The 5,109-nt window shown below is 37.9% G+C and overlaps 1 non-coding gene across 1 annotated transcript; it reads left to right on the top strand.

The window, feature by feature from the left end:
• Positions 1 to 2,247: 2,247 nt before the first annotated feature.
• LOC127089736 (small nucleolar RNA R71) lies at positions 2,248 to 2,354 on the top strand. Its single transcript, XR_007791293.1, has one exon. It is a non-coding gene; the product is annotated as a small nucleolar RNA R71 (small nucleolar RNA).
• The last annotated feature ends 2,755 nt before the right edge of the window (positions 2,355 to 5,109 follow it).

Here is a 5,109-nt window from a genome sequence, read left to right as displayed (position 1 = left end):
ACACGTTTAGCTACATGCTCTCCTTTCTCATTTTCCACAACCGTGACACCTCCTTTTTTAGGTACCACATGTACAGGGCTCACCCACTTACTATCTGAAATTTGATAAATTATACCAGCCTCTAGTAGTTTCAGTACTTCTTTCTTAACCACATCGCTCATTATAGGGTTTAGCCTTCGTTGATGTTCTCTGGAAAGTTTAGAGTCTTCCTCCAGCAAGATCCGGTGCATGCACACAGATGGGCTTATCCCTTTGAGATCAGATATGTTATATCCTAAAGCTGAGGGATACTTTCGCAAGATATCTAAAAGTTGGTTTATTTCATCTCTATTCAAGGTGGCGCTTACTATAACTGGACGATTTAGTTCTTGATCTAAAAACTCATATCTTAGATTCTTGGGTAGTTCCTTAAGCTCTATAGATGGTTTCTTAGGACATGGCATATGGTTCGAGGTAAGTGTTAAGCATTCATAAAGGTTGTCATCCATGTGAGGCTCCAGTCTAAATCCGTCGTCTTCTCTTATGGAAGTCGAGGAATATTTCATTGTCTCAGGAGGTCTTTCTTGATCTAGCTCCCTTATGCATTCATCAATGATATCGATGGCATAACAAGAGTCTTCTATGACTGGTGCCATTAGGAATTTGGAAATAAATTATATCTTATCATCACCCACTTTGAAAGTTAGTTTTCCTCTTTTAACATCTATTATGGCTCCCGCAGTTGATAAGAAGGGTCTACCAAGGAGGATCAAGATTTCGTCGTCTTCTTTAATGTCCATTACCACGAAATCTGTTGGGATATAAAGTTGTCCAATTCTAACTGGAATATCTCCTAATATTCCTAATGGATATTTCACAGATCTATCGGCTAATTAAAGAGACATCTTAGTCGGTTGTATTTCTCCTAGGTTTAGCCTTCTAGAAACTGCTAAAGGCATCAGGCTTACGCTTTCTCCCAAGTCTAGGAACGCTTTGTCTATAAAATGATTCCCTAAAATACAAGGTATGGAAAAGCTCCCAGGATCTTTCTCCTTCTTAGCAAGTTTGTTCTCAGCAATGGAGTTGCATTCTAAAGGTTTGGGATCATCCAACCTACGCTTGTTGGTCAAGATGTCCTTAAGGAATTTAGCCTAAGATGGTATCTGGGTGATGGCTTCAGTGAAAGGGTTTTCTACGTGGATTTTCTCGATCACTTTTATAAACTTTTTATATTGGCTATCAATTTTTGTCTATTTAAGTCTTTGCGGAAATGGAATTGGTGGTTTATAAGGAGAGGGTGGAACATAAACTTTATCTTTATCTTCTCCCTTATCCTTCACTTTCTGGTCTTTTTGTCTTTCTACTTCCTTTACTTCATCTATAGACACAACGTTTTTCTTAGAAGCCTTTTGTTCACTCATGACTGGTTTTACAGGTTCGCCATAGGTGGTCCCACTTCGTAGAGTAACAGTGTTAGCTTTCCCTCGGTGGTTTGGTTGAGTTTGTCCAGGAAATTTCCCTCTAGGTGTGGCATGGGGGGCTTGTTGTTGTGCTATTTGTGAGATTTGGGTTTCAAGCATCTTATTGTGAGTGATCATCGAATCAACCTTAGTTCCTAGTTGTGTGATAAGTTCATTTATCTGAATATCTTGGTTTAGGAACTCTTTGTTTTGCTGAGTCTGGGCCGAAATGAAACTTTCCATGATTTTCTCTAGGTTCGACTTTTGAGGAACGACTTGCATAGGTTGGATTTGTCTTTGAGCTTGAAAACATGGTGTTCTTTGAGGGGTATAGTTTTGAATAGGGTTATTGTTTTTATAAGAGAAGTTTGGATGATTCCTCCATCCTGGGTTGTAAGTGTTTGAAAACGGGTTTCCTTGGGCATAATTGACTTGGTCTGAGTTTGATTCAATTAACAGATTGTATTCTAGTGCAAGATGTCCTTTGGTTCCACATATTTCATAATCTACAGCTACTGCGGCTGTAGGATTTGCAGACATGTGTTCGGCCTTCAGGGCTAAAGCATCCATTTTAGCTTTCATCATGTCCATACAATTGACCTCATGTATTCCTCCTTTGGTCTCCCTTTTCTCCACTGATGATCATTCCGAATCCCATTGGCAATGGTTTTGTGTCATATCTTCGATGATAGCGTAAGCGCCGGGGTAAGGTTTGTTCATCAGAGCACCACCGGCGGCAGCATCGATGAAAATCTTTGTGTTATAGTGAAGTCCATTATATAAGGTGTGAATAATCAGCCATTGTTCTAGTCCATGGTATGGACAAGCTCTTAGTAGTTCTTTATATCTTTCCCAAGCTTCAAAAAGTGACTCACCCTGATTTTGAGTGAATCAGGTTATTTGGTATCGAAGGACAGCGGTCTTACTTGGGGGAAAATATCTTGCAAGGAACACTCTCATGAGGTCTTCCCAAGTAGTTATTGAGTTATCCGAAAGGGAATCTAACCAAGACTGTGCTTTATGTCTGAGGGAAAACGGGAATAGTCTTAGACGAATTGCCTCAGGTGAAGCACTGTTGGTCTTGAATGTATCAACTAGTTGGATAAAAACTTTTAAATGTTGATTTGGGTTCTCTGTAGCGAGACCCACGTATTGATTTTGTTGTACTAGTTGTAATAATAAGGGTTTTAATTCGAAATTATTAGCAGGAATAACCGGGTTTACTATACTAGAACTAGGTTCTTCGTTAGAAGGTTGGGCAAATTCCTTAAGTGGTCTTCGGTTATGATCTTCGACCATTGCTATCCTAATTCTTTGGAGCAAACGACGTGCGCGAACGTATCGCTCCGGTTCAGCTATTGGATCTTCAAAACTTCCGGTACTGCGAGTTTTTCGCATTTACCGGCTAATAGGGCCTTAGTCTAGACGGTGTAACAACAGGGTACGAAAATTTGACGTAATTGGTCTCTGGCAACATCGCCAAAAACTTGATGGGTGTTGTGCAATATGCTATCCGCAAGTATACGGAACACGTCAAAGTAATACAAAAGATTATCGTTCCCACAGAGACCAAATTGTCAATCTATCGATTTCTATTGTTACGGTTCTTATATAAGGTAGTCAAATAAGTAGGTTCAAGTATACTGAAGTGAGAATGACGAAGTAAATAAATTTAGATAAAATGCAGGCTCAGATGTAACTCACATTAGTTAGGAAATACTCCAATTGTTTCTAAACAGATCTACTTATGGGGCAATATTTTCTACTTAGAGAAGAATCAATTTAACATGAACTTTCACTTTCGCGTATTTAGAATCGAGTTTCCTCTCTAATTAATGCCTTCCATTGTCACAGATGAAGGGTGCTTGTTGCGTTAAAGTAGTAAACCTATTTTTAAGAAATTAAATCCTTGACTTAGTTAAAAAGTAATTTTGATTTGGAAAGTTTAACTTAAAAGGGATCCATGACTTTCGCTCAAGGATCCGAATTTTAAACCTACAAACGCGTTCGAAAATAGTTTCAAATTTGTTTTCTAATAGTGTTAAGAATTCCCAATTAACCGGACAAAGTGCTTTCACTACTTTTGACCAGTTAAAACTAACCAAGTTTATCTTTAAGAGTTGGATGGCTTTCGATCTTACCCAACTATACTTCGGCTCTACTTTCGTAGTTTACGAACAAAATAAGCACTGAAAACTTGTGTCAAAATCAAAACAGCCCCTAAAGCATTTCTACAGATACAAATAATGGAGTATCATCTTAATGATGATCCTTACATTCTAACCTTTAAAGATTTAGCCAGACATGAAAATAAGGAACAACATAGTAGAATAAATCATATTTAAAAAGGGTGAATAAATAAAATGTGCAAGTTAAATAAGCGAGTATGTAAAAGCGAGACATGCAAATAAATAAAGTAAAGCATGCAAGAAAAATAAAACGTAAATGCGAATAACTTGAATAAGAAACCTTCTCCAAATCGGAGACTTTAATCTGGTACACTTGAAAAGAAAACTTGACTGGAAAGTAAAATGGCGACAAGATTGTTTGTACAGTGCTCCAACCTAACTACAACTCAAGTGCGATAACCCCCCGATGTGACGGATTATCGCTTTTACAATGGTGAACTTTAGGCTTAGTGTTGTGAACTAAGTTGGATGCCTTTTCGTGAAGTGAAAACGCCTATTTATAGAAGTTATAAAAAGCTAGCCAAAGACAGAAATGTCCTCCAACTTCCCTTAGTGGGGTCGTGCCAACAAAGGTGGCGCCCGCCATTCACACCAAGGCGCCCGCCGTGTGTACAACATGGAAAGATCATGGGAAACGTGGTAGTTACCATCGGTTGACAGCTTACACGTCATGGCACCCTCCTTGGCGGCCGCCATGTTGGATGCCATGTGAACAAATTTTTACAAAAACTTTGATTTCTTGCTCGTTTGGCTTCGTTTCATCACAAAAGGCTCATGTAGGGCAAAATATCTGAAAATAGGACAAAAGGAAAACATAACACAAGAAAATGACAATAAAAACCTAATAAGCATGTGCAATCCGAGTCAAATACGCAGTGTGTTTCAGTGTTATCAGGATCTAGTGCCAAGACCCAAAGGTACTCACGTTATTGGAACAAAATGGGTCTTCAGAAACAAGCTGAACAGACAAGGAGAGGTAGTAAGAAACAAGGATCGATTGGTGGCATAAGGTTATAGTCAGCAAAAAAGGAATTTACTATACATAAACCTTTGCACCAGTTGACAGCTTATAGTCTATTCGTCTCTTAATTTCCTTTGTTGTTAATCATAACATCATCTTGTATCAGATGGATGTTAAGAGTGTATTTTTGAATGGTTACATTACTGAAGAAGTGTATGTAAGGAGGATGAAAATGAGGAGAAACCTGCAAACTTCTATTAAATTTTAATGGATGTCATTATAGGTCTATCACACAAGTTTGAATCTTTCACTTCAGTTTCATCCTCTCTTGTATTTTTTCTTAATAACAACACAAATCAATTGCAATCCTACAAACACCATGAAAAAACAACATGTTAACATAAACAAACAGTACATTGTAATCCAACAAAAATTTATCAACATACGTAATAATAACATCAAAATAACAACAATATACACAAATAAGAGAGGATATCGAAAAAGATTTGTCAACAACAAC

Source organism: Lathyrus oleraceus, chromosome 5, assembly GCF_024323335.1.
Source record: "Lathyrus oleraceus cultivar Zhongwan6 chromosome 5, CAAS_Psat_ZW6_1.0, whole genome shotgun sequence".
Lineage (NCBI taxonomy): Eukaryota > Viridiplantae > Streptophyta > Magnoliopsida > Fabales > Fabaceae > Lathyrus > Lathyrus oleraceus.
Note: the sequence above shows the minus strand (reverse complement) of the source record. Positions and strands in the feature narration are given on the sequence as shown.